The 21241-nt window shown below is 45.2% G+C and overlaps 1 long non-coding RNA gene and 1 pseudogene across 1 annotated transcript; one reads left to right on the forward strand and one right to left on the reverse strand.

The window, feature by feature from the left end:
- Positions 1 to 5580: 5580 nt before the first annotated feature.
- LOC142368971 (uncharacterized) lies at positions 5581 to 6393 on the reverse strand. Its single transcript, XR_012767477.1, has 4 exons — positions 6348 to 6393; positions 6194 to 6237; positions 6035 to 6059; positions 5581 to 5906 (listed from the first exon to the last, which is right to left on the reverse strand). It is a non-coding gene; the product is annotated as an uncharacterized LOC142368971 (long non-coding RNA).
- Positions 6394 to 12043: 5650 nt separating this feature from the next.
- On the forward strand, positions 12044 to 18940 carry LOC142369453 (uncharacterized; annotated as a pseudogene).
- The last annotated feature ends 2301 nt before the right edge of the window (positions 18941 to 21241 follow it).

A 21241-nucleotide genomic window follows, 5' to 3' on the forward strand; every position in this document is an offset into this window, starting at 1 on the left:
TCGTCTGTATTTCATTGTTCTGCATTTCATTAAAGGTCAGATGTTAACTTTTCTCATGCTTTTCATGTTCTTGCTACACAGATATTTTTGAAGAAAATGTGTGTTTAGTTACGAGGGAAAGTTGACCCTTATCATCTTCCCCAAAGACCCAGAAATCTTTAACGCAGTCTGAAAAAGGTTTGGAGTTGTTCCCTGTACTTCCCAGACAGCTGTATGATGCTGATGACTGAAGCTGAAAGTTAAGGCTGTTCCAACACTAAAAGGGCACGAGGCTCAACTTCAAACTGTGAAACTCTTTCAAATGTCTGTTGTGTTGGAATCAGATGTGTGAACGCATTTTAGTCCAAACGTCATGGCTGCACTGAGGGAAAAGGTAGCTAAACAGGCTAACGCTACTTTGAATTGAACCGTTTAACACGAGGAAACTGAACTGATCTGTTTGTTGCTTCTACAACTGCTCAGTTACTCACACAATCAGGTACTGAGCAGATTTACCCAACAGACATTCTGCTGTAATCTCAGATGCTCTCAATCGCGCTGCTCACGTTGTTTTAGTCCACAACTCTTCTTCTTCTTCTTATTCTGCCCCGACGGCTGCACAACTTACCCAGAACACCCGTTGGCAGAGTGTGCACACGACACCCTTATACTTTATTGGATTGTACCTCAAACTCAAATGCTGATCATTTAAACCTGCTTCAGGCTGTTTTTGTTCCTTTTTTTTTTGTTTGTTTTGTTTTGTTTTGTTAGTTTAGTTTAGTTTATTCCAAGCAAAAAAATTATACAGAACAAGCGGCTAAGTACATTACAATTTTTGTACAATACACAAACTGAACTAATTCGTAGTATTTTAGAAGTACATTTATACAACTTAGATTCAAATAAGCTTGGAAAGCTTAGAAGGAGCGTCTCTGCAGCCCAGATGTTGAATAGCTGGCTGTGAGTTTCTGTCCATGTTGTCTGATGACAGAGTTCACCTGAGTTACCTGCTGACGCTGTGTGTGACATCATCAGCTGAGCTGTTGCTAAGCTACAGAAACAACAGCCCGACCCACTGATGGAGACCTCTGAAGGTTTCTACCACACCTTCCTCTCTGCTACACTTCAGCTGATTACATTTTATTAAGTTCTCTGTAACAGCAGCTGATCTTTAATAATAACTAATCCTGCAGGGATATAATTTACCTTCAGGGATTAATGAGTATTGTTGAGTTGAATTCAACTGATCTCATTTACAAAACTGATTTTGTTTGATTCATTGAAATGTTGATAAAACTTTATCATAAAATCACATTCACCTAGTTAATGATAAAGTTTCCCGTCTCATGGCCTCCCCGTCCCAACGAGATGCTGTAAGGTGTGGTTGAGGTGCAGCTTTGAGCTTTCTTTCTGAGGCAGAAACTGAAGTGTTTTACCTTCTGTCAGTGTGAGGTCCCAGCCTGGAGCCCTGAGGCGCCCCTGAGTGTGAGAGTCTCTCCCCTCGCCATCCTGGACACATGCCTAAAGTCTCTGAAGGATAGGTGGAGGCTCTAAGTTATGGGGAAATTTGTAACATTCAGTCACAAAACAAAAGAAACTCCTTAAGGCTAAAATAACTTCAATGATTACAAATCGGTGGAGGTCTGCTTGGGGCCCAAATGCTAATTACTCCTTTCAACAGCGGCATTCCTCATCAACTGTGACAAACGGGCATTTGTAAAGTCATTAATAAAAATGTAGGAGGATCTCCGGGTGAGAAGGAGCAGGAACAACGAGCGCACAAAGACAAAAGGTGCTGGAGCAGAGCTGATGACCCCCTGAGAAATCTGCCAGGAGCCGCCACTGAGTTATTATGATAAAACCTGCATGTAAAGCATAAATAAATCGCTGTAGAAGTTAAATAAATCTCCTCTCAGACTGCATCTTCTGCAGCCATCAGAGCTGTTTGTGTTGAGTTCAGCTGCATATTTTCTGATAATCTGCTGTAATCTAAACTGGACTAAAGTCTCTCCCAACAAATATATACAGGATACAGTGAATTATGATTCCAACTGTTTATTTACAGCTCAGCATAAAGAACATACAATGTTCAGTAGATTTTACATGAAATGTTTATTCTTGTTTTAACACTGATGGAGCAACAAGCCTGAAAGAGATACAATTATTTTCCGATATATAACTTCTGTCTTTTGGGTTTTATCTTTTATGTATAATGTATAATTTCTTCATTTTTCAACTTAATAAAATATCTGAGTAGTACACAATCTGCTTCTTTATCATATATTAGTGCTTATATATATATATATATATATATATATATATATCACATATGTTACAGAGCAGAATATTCTATTACTGCTGAGCCTACTATGAATGTTAAAATACGCTGACTCATGAGTCCCGTATCATGCCTACATGTATCACGTTTGCAGAAACAAAAATCCGGTTAAAATCAGTTTTGTATTCTGCGATTTATGATTGATTAAATGCACTGACGCTTCATGGCTCCAGCCAGACAGATTACACTGAGTGGAGCGATGACCGGTCCAAGATAGTTAGTTAGAGCTTTATTTGTCCCCGTGGGGCAATTGTACTTGCATTACACTCGCTGGCACCAGACATGAGACACGATCAGGCATATCAAAAAACACACAAACATTGAACATAGAACACAAAACAGCTACTAGTACACACTACATTGGGTGGCTGGATAAACTACTGACCTCATTTAGTGCCTTTATCGCTTGGGGAATAAAAGAGAACTTTGACCTGTTTTTGGACAGGAGGGGGAGACAAAAACGACGTCCAGAGGGCAGGAGTTTAAAAGAGGAGGACAGTGGATGCTTATATTGAGCGATGATGTTGTCAGCCTTTTTAACAAGCCTCTCCCTATAAATACTCTCCATACTTGGCAGAGTGACACCAGGTAGTTTGCTAGCCGTAGTGACTGTCCTCCTGACCACCTTTTTTTGTGCCTCAGTGGCATTGCCAAACCAACAAATAATACAAAATGTTAAAACACTTTCAATAAAAGCAGAATAAAACATATGAAGCATCCGGTTGTCTACATTAAAAGCAAGCAGTTTCTTTAAAAAATACATTCTCTGCTGTGTCTTGGTGTGCAGTAGGTCAGTCCATGAGTCCCATTTCAGCTTACTGTCAAGCACAACACCAAGATATTTGTAGGTAGGGACAGCCTGAATGGTCTCTCCCATGACGACTGTGGCAGAGGGTGATTGTGACTTTCTAAAATCAATAGACATTACTTTCGTCTTTTTTGTGTTTAAAATCAGATTTGACCTCTTACACCAGTCTAAAAAGAAATCTAAAATTGGGCCGTGATCACTTTCTCCATCCTCAAGGAGGCTTACTAGAGCTGTATCATCTGCATATTTAATAAAATGCCTATTGGGGAAGGTGCTAGTGCATGCATTTGTATATAAAATAAATAGCAGGGGAGATAAAACACAACCTTGTGGGGAGCCCATAGATGTGGTAATAGAGTCAGAGAGGAGAGACCCAACTCTGACTCGCTGAGCTCTGCCAGTTAGGAAGTCCTTTATCCAGTGAATAAGACCGGTGTTGAGATTAAAATCATTGGCAAGTATGTCTAAAAGAGTCTTTGGTAGCATGGTATTAAAAGCAGAGGAAAAGTCCACAAATAAAATCTTAGCATGGGCCTTAGGTTTTTCAAGGTGCATGTGCAAAAGGTGCATTAATGTTAAAATTGCATCCTCCACCCCCCTGGAGGCTTGATATGCAAATTGCAGAGGATCCATGAGGTTGTGGGTTTTAAAAACAATGTGCTGCTTCACCAGGCGCTCCAAGCATTTCATGACCAGTGAGGTCAGTGCTATTGGACGGAAATCGTTGGGTTCTGAGGGTCTCTGAGTTTTTGGAACTGGTACAATTGTTGATGTTTTCCACAGGATAGGGACTTTGCAGAGGTTAAGAGAAGAATTAAAAATGTCAGTAAAAATAGGGGCTAGTTGTTCTGCACAGTGCTTTAGGACACTGCCACAGATATTATCTGGACCAGGACTTTTCCGAGGATTGCTACGCCTAAAAATCTGAAGGACATCAGATTGCCTTATATTCCACTCAGATGCAGAAGGGGGAGGGGACAGTGATGGGGGGTCGACGGTGTCATTTCTGTCGCTTTCAAAGCGGCAGAAAAAGTTGTTCAGCTGATTGGCACTGTCTATGTCCTCACCTCCAAGCATGTCCAAGCAGTGTTTCCAGTCCAGGGAGGGTTTCCCCCTGCCCTTGTGTGGGACATCAGTCATTGTCTTAATTCCCTGCCATGCTTCCCGGGAGTTGCCTGACACCAGGGTAGCTTCGATCTTTTTCCTGTAACTGTACTTGTCCAACTGTATTTGTCTTTTAATTTGTCTTTGTATATCCCTCTGGCCTATGTCATCGTGAGCCCAGTATGCTTTTTTCTTTTCCATTATAAGGTGCTTTAGTTTGTTGGACACCCACGGTTTGTCATTGGGGAACACTTTTCTGACTTTTGTGGGTATGATAGAGTCTGTGCAAAAATTGATGTAGTCAGATATGACCTCTACCTGCTCGTTTATATCGTCACAATTAAAAATCTCCCAGTTTGTACACTCAAAACACCCTTGCAGGAACATTATGCTGTCATTAACCCATGTCTTCAATATTTTTGTCTGAGGCTTCTCTCTCTCAAATACTCTCTGGTATACAGGGCGTAGGTAAACCACTTTATGGTCAGATGCCCCTAGTGGCGGGAGCAGGGATGAACGGTAGGCGTTTTTGACAGTTCCATAGCACAAGTCTAGAAATGCGTTTTTTCTAGAGGGACAGTCCACGTACTGATAGTATGTGCGTAAGCACTTTTTCAGTGGGCAATTATTAAAATCTCCAAGTATAAACTTCGGGGCGTCAGGGGAAAGTGCATCAAGTTTCTGGGTGAGATTAAAAATGGCATCTAAGGCCCTGTCAGCGTTGGCTTTGGGGTGAATGTATGCAACTGTGTAAAAAATCTGGGGAAACTCTCGTGGAAGATATGGAGGTCGCAGAGAGACACAGAGCAGTTCAATGTCGGGAGTGCACAGGCTCTCTCTCACCACCACAGTCTTACACCACTCGTCCCGAATGAGTAGACAGACACCGCCCCCGCGGATCTTCCCAGTAGTTGAAGGGTCCCGGTCAGTCCGGAGCACGGAAAAACCGCGGGGTCCCACCTCGCTGTCAGAGACGTTGCTGTCCAGCCACGTCTCTGTGATGGCCAGGATGCAGGCGCTCCGGTACTCGTTCAGGTAGCGGGTATTCGCTGTCAGCTCCTCCGTTTTTGCTCTCAGGGACTGGGCGTTGATCAGCAGGGTGATAGGAAGAGGGAGTTTGTTTCTCAGTCTTCTGAGTTTCTGCCGAATGCCTCCCTTAGATCCCCGTTTGTGTCTCGTCCGGATAGTCCATTTCTTTGGATTTCTTCTGAGGTAGTTTGGTAAGGAATCTATAATTAGTTTGTGATCTGAAGACGTATGATCGCACAGAAGGAGAAGGAATTCCCTGCTATATTGTGTTACACCTGCCGCGCCGGTAACATGGCCATGGAAGTGGCCACGGGTGAGGCAAGTGTTTAGAAACACTATTAGCAGTCCAATCACACACCAATAAGCGAAGTCCATTGTAGCTTTAGTGTGAACAACATGCAATGTAAAACACATCCATCCAAACAATGACTGACGAGTAAATAACTAAACAAACAGAACGAACGGTGCCAGACGCGAGAGACAGCAGGGCAGCCACAGTGCAGCGCCCCCAACCGCCCCAGGTTACAGGCTGAAGGTTTGCTTTGGTGTCCGAGGGCTCTCAGCAGGATGGATGGACCGGAGGTGTCCCATCATGGAGGATGTGTTGGCATGAAAGGCCAGTTCTTGTGGGCAAATCAAACACCGCAACTTCAGCAGACAGAAAAGAAAGAGATAAGCCATCACTTTTTAAAATGTGTGGAATAATGGCCGTAAGCGCTTTGTTTGGGATATGCGCTAAATAAACAAGTCCAAAATGAATGTATTGTCCTACATACCTTAGATTCTTAAATGTGCTGCCCCCTTATTTTAAGAAGAGAAGTATATTAGCATGCATACCCATAATAATAATAAAGCTTATATTTACAGTTGTAAAACAAAAACAAGCAAACATCTTGCATCACACAACAGTATATTGTACAATAGTATCAGCTTACTAGGAGAAACCAAGGTGAAGTGATCCCAAGCCACAGAACGTTTCCTGCCAGAAGCCATGGAAAAGAGCAATGAATTGAGTTCAATTGTGACAGTTTGGGATTCATTTTACTTTTGTAGAGAACAGCGCCCCCAAGTGTTCAAACGATGAGAGACCTCTGAACCGTGGTTCCACCGAACAATGCGTTCTGCGCTTCTGACGTCATCAATCACCTGATCAGCGCCATCTGGTGTGAGAGCGAGAGAGAGAGAGAGAGAGAGAGAGAGAGAGAGAAAAAGGAAAAGAGAAAAAAGTGAAAAAAATAAGAGAGATAAAAAAGAAAAAAAGGGGAAAAAAGAGAAAAAAATTAGAAGAAAAAGAGGAAAAATAAAAATGAGAGAAAAAAAGAGAAAAAAGAAAGAGGAAAAAAGAAAAAAAATTAAAAAGAAAAAGAAAGAGAAAAAGAGAAAAAGAGAAAAAAGAGAGAAAGAAAAAAAGAAAGAAAAAAAGAGAGGAGAGAGAAAAAGAGGGAGAAAGAGAGAAAAAAAAGAGAAAAATAAACAAAAAAAACAAGCACCGACAATGGATTCTGCCCAAAGATGCACCTCTGGGAACAACAGCTGGAACGGGCCAACCTGGACATGTTCCCCCTCTGAAATGACTGAAATGAAGTGTTGCAGCACTTTGGGGGACAATAGATAACAGGTGAGCACCTGAAAAAGCCTCGACTGGGTTACGGATCCTAACAGCTCAGCTGGGAGGAGCTAACTGAACTAAGACGAGACCGAGGTCTAAAGCTACAGGACGCTTTGCTCATCACCTTTGGACAGTTTTTGGTTGACTGTTGTAGAGGAACTGCTCCCATCGTCCAAATATATCTAAGAGAGCAAGAAGTGTCCAACAACCGTCTCACGGCTCTAAACAGAGCTGCTGTCCTGTTGGCTCTCAGTGTAAACCGTGATGCCATCATTCACAACACGAATAGAATCCGTAACGTGATGGAGGGCTTTGAGTTCTCCCAGGAACCTGAGAGCTTTGTTGTCGGTGTTACCTTCCTAGTAGGGTCTCCCCTGGCACCTTGTCTCAGGGGTGGGGTCAGGCTTGGATTGACACAAAGACCTTGATGGAGCAGCACCAGATTGTGAACGCTCACCTGCCAGGAAAGGGAAACTGGGACACACCCGAGGGGTCAGGCCTAGAGAAGGAGCTCACCTCCCAGGAAAGGGAAACTGGGACACACCCGAGAGGTCAGGCCTAGAGAAGGAGCTCACCTCCCAGGAAAGGGAAACTGGGACACACCCGAGAGGTCAGGCCTAGAGAAGGAGCTCACCTCCCAGGAAAGGGAAACTGGAACACACCCGAGGGGTCAGGCCTAGAGAAGGAGCTCACCTCCCAGGAAAGGGAAACAGGTGAGCACCTGAAAAAGCCTCGACTGGGTTACGGATCCTAACAGCTCAGCTGGGAGGAGCTAACTGAACTAAGACGAGACCGAGGTCTAAAGCTACAGGACGCTTTGCTCATCACCTTTGGACAGTTTTTGGTTGACTGTTGTAGAGGAACTGCTCCCATCGTCCAAATATATCTAAGAGAGCAAGAAGTGTCCAACAACCGTCTCACGGCTCTAAACAACAGAGCTGCTGTCCCGTTGGCTCTCAGTGTAAACCGTGATGCCATCATTCACAACACGAATAGAATCCGTAACGTGATGGAGGGCTTTGAGTTCTCCCAGGAACCTGAGAGCTTTGTTGTCGGTGTTACCTTCCTAGTAGGGTCTCCCCTGACACCTTGCCTCAGGGGTGGGGTCAGGCTTGGATTGACACAAAGACCTTGATGGAGCAGCACCAGATTGTGAACGCTCACCTGCCAGGAAAGGGAAACTGGGACACACCCGAGGGGTCAGGCCTAGAGAAGGAGCTCACCTCCCAGGAAAGGGAAACTGGGACACACCCGAGAGGTCAGGCCTAGAGAAGGAGCTCACCTCCCAGGAAAGGGAAACTGGGACACACCCGAGAGGTCAGGCCTAGAGAAGGAGCTCACCTCCCAGGAAAGGGAAACTGGAACACACCCGAGGGGTCAGGCCTAGAGAAGGAGCTCACCTCCCAGGAAAGGGAAACTGGGACACACCCGAGGGGTCAGGCCTAGAGAAGGAGCTCACCTCCCAGGAAAGGGAAACTGGGACACACCCGACGGGTCAGGCCCAGAGAAGGAGCTCACCTCCCAGGAAAGGGAAACTGGAACACACCCGAGGGGTCAGGCCTAGAGAAGGAGCTCACCTCCCAGGAAAGGGAAACTGGGACACACCCGAGGGGTCAGGCCCAGAGAAGGAGCTCACCTCCCAGGAAAGGGAAACTGGGACACACCCGAGGGGTCAGGCCCAGAGAAGGAGCTCACCTCCCAGGAAAGGGAAACTGGGACACACCCGAGGGGTCAGGCCTAGAGAAGGAGCTCACCTCCCAGGAAAGGGAAACTGGGACACACCCGAGGGGTCAGGCCTAGAGAAGGAGCTCACCTCCCAGGAAAGGGAAACTGGGACACACCCGAGGGGTCAGGCCTAGAGAAGGAGCTCACCTTAGAGATAGGAGGAGCAGCTCCTGGGAGGTGGCCCCGGAGCAGAACCAGTCCAGTTACTGTCCTCTTGTTCATTGACAGGAATCTCAATTAATCCGTCTTTATTAAAATGTGCACTCTTTCCACCTTAAAGCCTTTCACTCTTTGCTTTGGCCTCTAAAACCTGGAGACATTTAAACTCTTTGAGCAGCTCTCACAGGACTTGAACATATGATCTCCGAGTCCCAAAGCAGTTTATTGCCCCTCTGAGCGATGCCTCCGCTGCTTTGTGCTGCTTTCTTGGCACTTTTTACCTGAGACTGATGAGCACAGACACTATCTTTTAGTCTTCCAACATGTTTCCTGTGAGACAGCTTTGCTCATCAACTGTCTCTGCTTTGTTCAGCTGCTCGGTGTTCTGTCTCATGCTCTGTATCCCAATAAAGTCTCAGACTCGTTGGTTTCAAACTTTGAACACTGAGACAGATTGAGTGGAACCTGGAAAAGGCTTGAACTCAGTCCCTATGAAAAGAAAATGAAAAGAGAAAGTTTAGGATTCAACCTTTCAGTGTGTAGTTGGTGCATGTAGTTGTCTTATCCACCAGTGACCTCACATTTCCCCTGATGATCGAGGGAAGAAATGCTTTAAACTTCCTCCTCCTTTTCCTCCAGTTTCTTCCTGCTCTGCATCCTAGACGTCTCCTCTTCAGCTCATCCAGATTTCGGGTATTTTTCCAGCCATTTTTGGGCTTTTGTGAAGCTCAGTTAGCTGCACCAACAGGTGAACAACTTTCCCATTGCTACGGTTACGCATCATAACAGCTGTGAAAACCTACCAGAGTGACCAGCAGAGGTCCTTCCAGCAGCATCCACACCAGCTCAGAAACATGTTTCAGAAGTCTCTGTTTTCACACAGAAAATCTGAAGAAGATGCAAAGAATTCTGGGATAATGGTGCTGACCTGGTTCGGTTCCACCTGAACCCAAAACATTTAATCCGGAGTCAAAAGCTTCCATCCAATACGTATCATCAATCTACATTTATAAATAACTAAAGCTGAGACATGAGTTTATCATTTTATTTTTTGAACTAGAATTATATTACGGTGGAATTCTGCAGTTAAAGAAAGAGGAAAACCTCCATTTAACCAGGAGTTACAGCAGATTAAATCTATAAGTTAGTGTGAATATAAACATATATGGTGAAAAACACTAACTTCATGGTGGCACTGGAGGACACTCAGGTATTCTGCAGAAGCACAGGAGTTCATCCCCTTCAGATAATGAATATCTGACGCTGATTCCTGCTTTTAAAAGAATCAATGAGAAATCCCCAGTGAGACGACGCTGCCACCAGAAGGTCAGATTGGAACATTACACTATTGTTTGGATCCAGCACTGTGTTCTTCAACAACCTTCAGTTTTACAGATCATTACGGAGGTGAAAAAAGTGAACACAAACTCCTGAAAAACACTGAAGCACAGAAGCAGCGCTCAGTGTGCTTTGGGAGCAGGAACCCCAGAAAGACTTCTGGGGACTGAGGGGATTTTCCTCATTTTTACGTCCCTTCATTCATTTGCCTTTTTCAAGCACTTGTTATTACTTATTTGAATTGGCTGATGTGACAATTCTTCATGCTGCTTTCTGCTTTTGATTAGTTTCAGGTGTAGTCTGAGTAAGAGGAGAGAATAATGCAAAACAAGAAACTGCAGCACTGATCTGACACGGCTGGATCTCAGCAGGAAACACTCCCTGAGAACCAGATCTAACGTGTGACTTCCACTGCGAGTCAGCTCAGTTACAAACTGGGTTTAACTTCTGAGGTTGGTCTCTGACTGAGGGACTGTCTCTGTCACGCTAACAGCCCCTCCGGCTGGCTCGCCATGTTTCGCCACATATACACAACATGACGGGGTTCATTCGGGGGAGGTGACTTCACTGATGACCATCTGCATTCAGGAAGACCGTCCTGCGTAACATTCAGTGGCTACAGCGACTGTCTTGCATTTCTGGAGGCTACTTCCTGTTCAGCCAGGACCATAGCTTAAGTCATGAGCATCATACAGCTGTCTGGGAAGTACAGGGAACAACTCCAAACCTTTTTCAGACTGCGTTAAAGATTTCTGGGTCTTTGGGGAAGATGATAAGGGTCAACTTTCCCTCGTAACCAAACACACATTTTCTTTAAAAATATCTGTGTAGCAAGAACATGAAAAGCATGAGAAAAGTTAACATCTGACCTTTAATGAAATGCAGAACAATGAAATACAGACGAGTGTAAAGCTCGACTTCACATCAAACTGAAATGATATATTGCTTCTTCAGATGTTTACAGAAATACCCACAGCTGGTGCAAAGCTACTTTGTGGATCTTAGCTTTAAACAAAACAAATATGTTCAGTATAACAGAATAAACATGTTTCTACTTTCAAACAGACTGCATTTTGTTCTGTCCATCAACTCACAATTGATGCCATGTTTGTCTTGAACGTCGGGAGATCCGTCCCCAGTTAAAGCAATCCCAACTAATTATAAAGCACTTTCAATGGTTCTTCAAACATGTGCTCCCCACAGAACATTCAGAACTAAAGTCCTGACAAGAGAAGGTGGTAATCCACAAAGAAGATTTTTAATCTGAACAAAGGCAAGGCTTCTGATTGGTAGTTCCAGTTGCTGCTCCCAGGTGAATGTTTGCTTATCTGCCGTAAAAATTGTTGTTGATTTCAGCCAATCATTTCTCTGCAGTGTGACTACGTTGGTGTCTCTTTAGACTATCTAATCGAGTGAAAGCTGCCCCACACTGACCACAGATGAAAGGTTTCTCTGCAGTGTGAATAAGTTGGTGTGTCTTTAGATTGCCTAATGTAGTGAAAGCTGCCCCACACTGACCACAGCTGTATGGCTTCTCTCCTGTGTGAATGCGTTGGTGTCTCTTTAGATAAACTAATTGAGTGAAAGCTGCCCCACACTGACCACAGCTGTATGGCTTCTCTCCTGTGTGTATACGTTGGTGTCTCTTTAGACTACCTAATGTAGTGAAAGCTGCCCCACACTGACCACAGCTGTATGGCTTCTCTCCTGTGTGAATGCGTTGGTGTCTCTTTAGATAAACTAATTGAGTGAAAGCTGCCCCACACTGACCACAGCTGTATGGCTTCTCTCCTGTGTGAATACGTTGGTGTGTCTTTAGACCACCTAATGTAGTGAAAGCTGCCCCACACTGACCACAGCTGTATGGCTTCTCTCCAGTATGAATTATCTGATGATACCTCAGATTTGATCGTTTGATAACTTTCCCACAGTCCTTACAGCAGTGCCATCTGGATCTCTCTTGGGCTCTACGTTTCTGCAATGACAGAGGGGAAGAAGACTTAGATCCTTTTGAAGTTCACAAAAAAGATTTTGTCTAAGCTAACCTACGCTAACCAACATATTCTATCTAGAGCTGGACAGACCGAGCCACACAGGTCTCGATATCTCAGATCAAACGTGAACGCTGAGGGTGCGTTTATAAGTGCCCTCAGCTATCAGCACTGTGCTGTGATGTGTTCTACACACGTTCAGCTTTTTAAGCAGTAAACTCTTGCATGTTGCTCTTTTACTAATTCTTTTTGTCATGATGAAACTCTGAAAAGGAACTTGAGCTACAATATTTCAGATAGATAGATAGATAGATAATAACGTCTCATAACGTCCACGCCTTGTAGCGGTGTGAGGGCTTGCGTGTCTCAATGACCCCAAGAGCTATGCCAGCGGGAGTGCCTCAATGCTTAGCACCCCCGGCAGGGTCACCCATGCTGGACAGGTCAAAGGGTAGAGGCCAGACAAAATGTGGACCACCTCACCCCGAAGGTAAAAAGGGTTAGCGTAGGGCCAACTACCTTATCTAGAAAAATACAGTTACAGAAGCACCGATGATAAGAATCCAAGAAACACAAGTCATGGGAAAGGAAGGGCCTCCAAACAGGAGGCTTATGACGCAGGGCAGTGAAAGCCGAAAGGAAGCTGCAAGGCCGACTCCCCTTCTGAAACCCAAGACAACCATAAAGATAGGTACATGGAATGTTAGAACAATGTACGAAACTGGGAGATCAGCACAAGTAGCAAAGGAAATGAGGTAGTATAAAGTCTCTCTACTAGGGCTGAGTGAAACAAGATGGCTACAGGCAGGAAAGATTAGGCTAGCAACAGGAGAGATGCTACTGTATTCTGGTCACATAGATGTAACCCCCTAGGTTATATATCACCTCCTTTTATTTATTTTTTTACTCACCTTATATATTTATTTGAATACAATGCATTGTAGGCCTTTTCCATTGTATTACACTTACCTTTGATGCTTTGCGCCTTGCCAAAGTCTTAGACATACACGTGTATTTTTTGTTGACTTTAAAACACGCAGTAAATGTTGTGTTTGCTACTTTCCTACTATTTACTACTGCCAGTAAATGCATCACTTTCCCCTGTTCTACCTTATTGGTCAGTCAAGGGCAATATCAAGTTTGCGCAATTGTGATGGCTGGGGGGTGGGAACGGTAACGGAGGTGTATGAGTCAGCTGTACGGGCGGCGTGAGTTGGCAGGTGGCGGCTCTCGAAGAAGCTGGATTTTATGCTGTTGTGGATTATCGGATGTTTTACCAACTATCGGGAGCTACAAACATTTCGGACATGTGGCCTGGATTTTGGAGATTGTGGAGTACAGAACCAGACCAAGCCCGTGATCCAGAGTGGACTGTTGGACCGGAGTTGGAGCAGTTTTGAAGCCGTTCAGTTAAGACTGGTAATCCCTGGTGGGGTGAGTAACGCGTTCCACCTGGTTGTGCTGAGAGCCGCCATCGTTGGGACTGCTATTCTGCGGACGTATGCTAAATAAGAGCTATCAGGCCTGCAACAATATATGAAGCTACGGGACTGCTTTATTCCTGCAAGAGACTGATTCTGTGACGTTTGATTAATTTATTTTGTTGGCTCTTTTTGGGTTTTGGTAACTTTTTGTTGTTTAAAGTTGTTTTTGTTTTTGATTTGGGATTTATCTGTTTTAGCACTGGTTGTGTTGGGTACCCAATTAACAGGTGTGGCAGGAAGCTTCCTTGTGCTATTGTTTATTAATAATATTACTGTGATGAGATTGAACTGTTACATGTTAAAGTGCATTGCCCTTGGGTTTCTTCTACTGACCAGTACGGATTATTAAACTGGCATGTTATGTCATACTACCATTTTTCCTTTTTTATTTTAGTATAAGGTTAAAAGCTATATTGCACTTTGCTTTCGGTTGTATGGTAAGCGAGCCTAGTCTTGTTAATGCGATCAGTTGCGCACTCTATGCACAACATACACTGTTACCTGTTAAGACACTCATTATTCGTGAGAGCACAGGTGTGCAGAAGTCGTTAGAGTGTAGGTCAGAGAATTTGGGCGTTGTTCATAGGGGAAACGTGAGCAACGGGTTACATAGAAGATGGAGCTCACCACTCAGAAGGAGTCGCCCTGATGCTGGCAAAGGAAGCACAGAGAGCACTCATTGGCTGGGAGCCGGTCAGCTCGCGCATCATAACGGCCAAGTTTGCTACAAAGAAAAGCAATATCAATCTGAATGTTATACAGTGCTATGCTCCTACTAATGACACGGAGGAGGAGAAGAAGGATGCTTTCTACCAGCGACTTCAAGCTGTGTTGGACAAAAGTAGAAACAAGGACATCACTTTACTTATGGGCGACCTCAATGCCAAGATAGGGTCAGATAACACAGGCCATGAGGAGGTAATGGGAACACAAGGGCTAGGTAAGATGAACGAGAATGGGGAAAGATTTGCAGATCTGTGTTCGCTCAATCAACTAGTGATAGGAGGCAGCATCTTTATGCACAAACGAATCCACAAAGCCACATGGAGATCACCCAACCACGTCACGGAAAACCAGATCGACCACATGTGCATCAACCGGAAGTTCTGACGACTGTGGAGTGATGTAAGGGTGATGAGGGGGGCAGATGAGTCATCAGACCACCACCTTATTGTGACGTCAGCACGGCTGAGGCTGAAGAAACACTCCACAAACACCAATCCACGTAAAAGATTCAATGTAGGCCTGCTCAAGGATAAGGACATCCAGACAGCATTCAAACTCAGCATTTCAAACAGGTTTCAGCCACTGCAGGAACTCTTTAAAGAGGAGGATACAGATATTGAGAACCAGTGGCAACAGGCCACAAAGGGCTGGCTGGACACATGTGAGGAGGTCTTGGGCAAGACGAAACAACATCACAAGGAGTGGATGACCTTCCACACTATGAAGAAGCTAGAAAGGAGGAAACAAAAGAAAGAGGTATTGAACACAAGCCGGACAAGATCAGAGAAGGCAAGGGCACAGGAGGCCTACACAGCAGCAGACAAGGAAGTTAAAAAGAGCATCAAAAAGGACAAAAGAGACCACTTTGAGGACCTAGCCAAGCAGGCAGAGGAAGCTGCAGGGAAGGGAAACCTGAGGGAGCTCTACATGACGACAAGAAAGCTAGCAGGTAAATTCCAACAAGTAGAGAAACCAGTTAAGGACGAAGAGGGCAACCCACTTACAACAACAGAACAGCAACTTAGAAGATGGGCAGAACACTTTAATGAGCTATTAAACAGACCAGCCCCAGAGGCACCTCCAGATATACCACCTGCAAACACAGAGCTACCTATCAACACGGGAAAACCTACAAAGGTAGAGGTCAAGAAGGCCATCATGTCTCTAAAGAACGGGAAGTCAGCAGGACCAGATGAAGTACCAGCAGAGTCCCTCAAGGCGGACATAGTGAGCTCAGTCAACATACTGCACAGCCTTTTCAGTAGGATTTGGGAAGAGGAGCATGTTCCCCTGGAGTGGAGGGAGGGCATACTCGTTAAGGCGGTAGCATGGTTGCCGCGTCTGTCACGGCGGTGTCGCACCGTGACGTCAAAATGACGTTTCAGGCCTGGCGCTTCCCTTGAAAAGACGGCGCAGCGCGTTGTCGTGCACCAGTCGATTTTTGTAACTTGGCGGCGCCGAGCACAACGAACCGGATGGACCGATGTGAGACCAGGCTCAGTGAGGAGGTGCGTTTGTACAGCAGCTGTACGAAACTGCAGTGAAACAGCACAGGGAGCACGTAAACTCCCCAAACTGGTGCACAGAGATTGGCAGAACTTTGGGGAAAGAGGGAGAGTTCTGTAAGAATGTGTGGAAGCAGCTACGGGACAGATACGTGAAGGCAAAGAAGAGGACAGAGACTCTGTTGATGCCGGGGGCTTCAAACCTTCACCTCTTTTAATTGAATTAAAAAATTAAAATGATCCGAAAACTGCCGCAGTATCATTAATTACAGTATTCCTGCTCTTGACAGCGGCATTATTTTCTTCTCCCCTTTCGTGGTTGTAGAGTAGAGGTAACCTTCACGTAGCAGCGCCACCTCTGTGACGGAAAAAATTGCAACTACTGGCGCGCAACAACTTGCGCCACTATATAGGGTCCTATGGCGGGCACGAACTCGTGACGTCATCAACACCGCTCGCGCGAGCAGACGCGGCAACCATGCTAGAGCCTTAAAACTACCGAAGAAGGGGGATCTTGGTAAGTGTAACAACTATAGGGATTATGCTACTGTCAACAGCAGGGAAAGTGTTCAACAGAATTGTCCTAGAGAGAATGAGGGATGTAGTGGATGTCAAGCTGCGAGATGAACAGGCAGGTTTCCGGAAGAACAGGTCCTGTGCTGACCAGATTGCCAGCCTACGCATCATAATAGAACAGTCACTGAATTGAACTCTCCTCTCTACATCAATTTCATAGACTACGAGAAGGCCTTTGATAGCATAGATAGAGACACCTTGTGGAAGTTGCTGCGGCACTACGGGATACCAGAGAAGTTTGTATCTCTAATCCGGAACACATATAAGGACATGAAATGCAGAGTAGCCCATGCAGGACAGCTAACAGAGAGCTTTAATGTGAAGACAGGAGTACGTCAGGGATGTTTACTGTCGCCATTTCTTTTCATACTGGTTATTGACTGGATTATGAGGACTACTACTAGAGGAGGGAGAAATGGGATCCAGTGGACACTTTGGATACAGCTGGAGGATTTAGATTTTGCCAACGACCTGGCACTCCTCTCACACAACCACAAACAAATGCAAGATAAAACAGCCCATCTGGACAGAACATCAATCAGTACAGGACTCAAGATCAGCAAAAAGAAGACTGAACTCATGAAGATTAACATTACAAACAGCACACCAGTCACAATTGGAGGGGAAGAGGTGAAGGAGACAGAGTCCTTTGTGTACTTGGGAAGTGTGGTTGACCGGCAGGGGGGCACGGATAGGGATGTAACAGCCAGGATAGGGAAAGCAAGAGCAGCCTTCATCATGCTTAGGAACGTCTGGGCCTCCAGAGTGATTCGCATAGCCACCAAACTCCGGATCTTCAACTCCAACGTCAAGTCAGTATTGCTCTACGGATCCGAGACATGGAGAACCACAAAAACAACACAACACAGGATACAAACATTTATAAACACTTGTCTGAGAAGGATCTTTAAGATTAAGTGGTCAGACAAGATCAGCAACCTGGAGCTGTGGGATAGAGCAGGACAAAACCCGGTGGGAAGCCAGATCCTCAAGAGGAAATGGTCTTGGATAGGGCACACCCTTAGGAAGACACCATCCAGCATCACAAACCAGGCACTAACCTGGAATCCACAGGGTAAACGAAAGAGAGGAAGGCCAAAAAACAGCTGGAGAACAGACACAGAGGAGGAGATGAGGAGCATAGGCAACAGCCGGCAAGACCTAAGGAAGAAGGCCCAGAGACGAGTGCAGTGGAAGGGTGGGGGGGGGGAGAGAGAACCGCTGGTTTAAAGGAATAAAAGTAACAGCGGTGGTAATACATGACATTCTTTACACTAAGCCTCTGTTCCAGCTTACAACTCAGAGGTCTGCAGCCATTCATCTCAACAGCCATCAGGGAAACACAGTCCGTTTTAACTCAACCTTTGTTTCTCTTTGTTAAAACAACTCTACAAACCTGTCATCTAACCATTAAAGACCCAGAATATTACCACCACCAGGTTCAATTCATGTAACCCAGAGACTTTAAACCCAAAAAATGAAGATAAGCTCCTGAACCTCTCAAATCTGCAGACAGAGCCAGAAAAAGTCCCACCACAACAATCTGCCCGCTGATTTTCTTCCAGCAGATCATTCAGCCTGCAGCACATGTTGAGTCTGAGCACATCTGGATCTGCAGCTCAGAGAGAGGAGATGAAACCAGGAAACACTTTGCTGTTTTTAACCAGGAAAAACACAAACTGAGCAAATGGAACATTTATTAACCCCTTAACGTTTTTATGTCCCGCCGGCGGGACGTTGCACACTTCAGCGCAAATCCGGGGTTTTCCTCAGCCCGCCTTTATATGTACCTACATATGTTATATACTGTTGGAAAGCTAAGGGTCTTGTGATTCCAATGGTGTATCCAGGATACAATCAGAACTGTGGACGCAGTTAACACTCATGTAAAAGCAGTCGCAACAAAAAAAAAGTGTCAAAGTCACCTATAAAGCCTCACAGTATTGTAAGAAAAGAAACAATTCCAATAAAAACGGTCCTGTCACGTTGGCAAGGGTCCAATTAATGTTCTCCAGTAAAATAGTTAGTCTACAACAAGTATTTCGCCCACAAAGACACAAAGTCTGCGGCGGCTAACTTTCAGAATTTCTGTCAGAAGCATATTTTTTAGCCTACAGGGCAGTGGAAGGAAATGGTAAGGTTTGCTTACCTATTGTTCCTGTTGTGGTTAGAAGAAAGGCTAGCAGCATCAGTTCTGTCACGTACGCATTACTCAATCCAGGAGCCAACACCAGTTTAGTGTCGGAAGAACTCACCAAGACACTCAAGGTTAAGGGCAAGCCTGCCAGGTTAGACCTTTATACAGTAGGAGGCAGTCGAGAAGGAATATTTACTGGAAGTGTGGAGCTTGAGATAGACTCACTGCACGATGGCAGCATGTACACGCTTAATGGTGCGAGAACACTAAATAAGTTAAACATAGGACTTATCCGTCTAGCTACACCTGATGAGACGGCCAGATGGGATCACTTAGCGGACATCCCTATTCCCAGTGTCAACTCCAAAGATGTGCACCTTGTTATTGGACAAGATGCACCACGTCTTCTCAGAGCTGAAGAATATCCTGTAGGAGGAGATAATGACCCATATGCTACCAGAACGGTGCTTGGCTGGGCCATAAATGGACCAATTGATTGCAAGGAAAGAAGGAAGGCCAGGGCCTACTTCCTCAAGCCCGATCATAGCCTGCAAACTCAGGTGGAAAGGTTTTGGAAACTTGATGACCCCACACACAAGAACAATCTATCAATCAATGACCACAAAGTCATTAAACTGTGGGAAAATTCATTCTCCAAAGAAGGCTCACACTATAGCTTAGACATACCTTTCAAAAAGGAAACCGTGACATTACCAAACAACATCAACTTAGCAACACAGACTACGATTACTGGAACGCAGACCTGAAAGAGAAGTATGTGGAGGCGATGAAGTCGACCATCGACAAAGGTTATGCAGAAGAGGTCTCAGCTTCGTCACTTGACCGCAGCGATAGCAAGATCTGGTACCTCCCACATCACCCAGTGACTCATCCCCGCAAGCCTGGAAAGGTGCGTGTCGTCTTTGATTGTGCAGCTAAGCAACGTTCCCTCTGAGCTGCTCGCACATTCTCAGCGCACAAGAACATCTATGCAGCGCATAAAATAAAATTCACCATAATCGTATTAATTCTGCCAATGATACGGCTTACTTACGCTATGCAGCCAATCAGAGCATTGATGGTGCTTGCATATGTGCCCTGCCCATACGCGCCGTGCAGGTTAGCTAGCTAACAGTGAGACGCAACCCCTTATCATGGCGAAACGAACGGGCAGCGCCAGCGACACATCCACTCACCGAGCCAAAGTAAAAAAGAAATGCGGTTCTTTTAGGATGGAATGGCTGTCTGAGTGCCATCAGAAGAACAAGCGCTGAAACTGGGTCAGATTTTTTCTTTTTCGAGCGAGAAAGGTCTACTCTGCAAAACCAGGCTGCAAGCATGACTCTCACATATAACAGATAACATACTACACATCTCATGAACAACAAGATATTTGTCTTTTTCATTTTAAGTGGGCCAAATCGCTCAACCAGAGGATGAGCCGGCTCTGTTCCTGGTGGAGGGGTTCAGCTCCTGGTTCTGCTCCTGCTTCAGCTCTGGGCTCAGCTCCAGGTTCAGCTCCGGGTTCTGCTCCTGGTTCTGCTCCTGGTTCTGCTCCTGGTTCTGCTCCTGGTTCTGCTCCTGGTTCTGCTCCTGGTTCAGCTCCTGCTTCAGCTCCTGGTTCTGCTCCTGCTTCAGCTCCGGGTTCAGCTCCTGGTTCAGCTCCTGGTTCAGCTCCTGGTTCAGCTCCTGGTTCAGCTCCTGGTTCTGCTCCTGGTTCTGCTCCTGCTTCAGCTCTGGGCTCAGCTCCGGGTTCTGCTCCTGGTTCTGCTCCATTCTGGTCTGCACAGTTTTTAACCATCCAATCACAATCCATTAAACTCATTACTGTGCTTTTTATTTAAATCCCTGTGAACTTTAAAATGCTTCTTTAAAGACCCACTAAGGTCACAGTTCAAAATATTTGTAGCTTTTTGATCAAATTCAGAAAAAAAATGTAATGATAACTCTGTAGACCGACAGCCACTGTGTGCAATATCCCATAAATCTCATCTGAGTCAGTGGAACACCATCAACTTAAATCATTTTACTACATTAAGACAATGATCCTGTTTGAGGAAAGGGTCCCAATATCATCCCAAATAAGGCCCGACCGATATATCGGGGCGATATTTAGCATTTTGGGGATATCGGCATCGGCCATACTTTCCATAAATTTCCACCGATAAGTTTATATCCGCAAGTTGGGGCCGCGGTGGTGGCCGTACTACTTGAAGCAGAGAGAACAAACTCCCTTCAAGGTAAGCATATGCGAAGCCTTATCCCCTGCAATAAGTCACAAACACACCAACGTTGCAAAAGCACGGCACCACAACGTCTTTATTAGTGTATACAACTAGTGAAAATGGTCCATTTGATCTGTGTAACGACGCAAACCTTTAGCTCACGTAAGGATAGCCAGAATGACGGCGAATACTCCTCACTGAAACGGCTGTCCATAAAGCAGTCTCAGCATAGTGTACGGTCATTTTTAAACCCCCACATGGAAACGTGAACGTGTCTGTAGTTCTACACGAAAGGTGGACTGAAAGCCATGGTCAATGGAGACCAAATAAAACGTGTTTGTGTTTGTTCCTGAGACTAACCATGTGTTAGCGCAAGCCTGCTAGCTACTTGGTAGCCTGCCGGTGTGAGAGCCTATCTTGTTCCGTAACAACTGGTTACCCAGCACGTCAGAACCAGCGGTGATTGGTCGTAATGTCCCTCTTACTTAACTTTAATAGAATTAAGTTT

This window comes from Odontesthes bonariensis, chromosome 19 (genome assembly GCF_027942865.1).
Source record: "Odontesthes bonariensis isolate fOdoBon6 chromosome 19, fOdoBon6.hap1, whole genome shotgun sequence".
NCBI classification, from domain to species: domain Eukaryota; kingdom Metazoa; phylum Chordata; class Actinopteri; order Atheriniformes; family Atherinopsidae; genus Odontesthes; species Odontesthes bonariensis.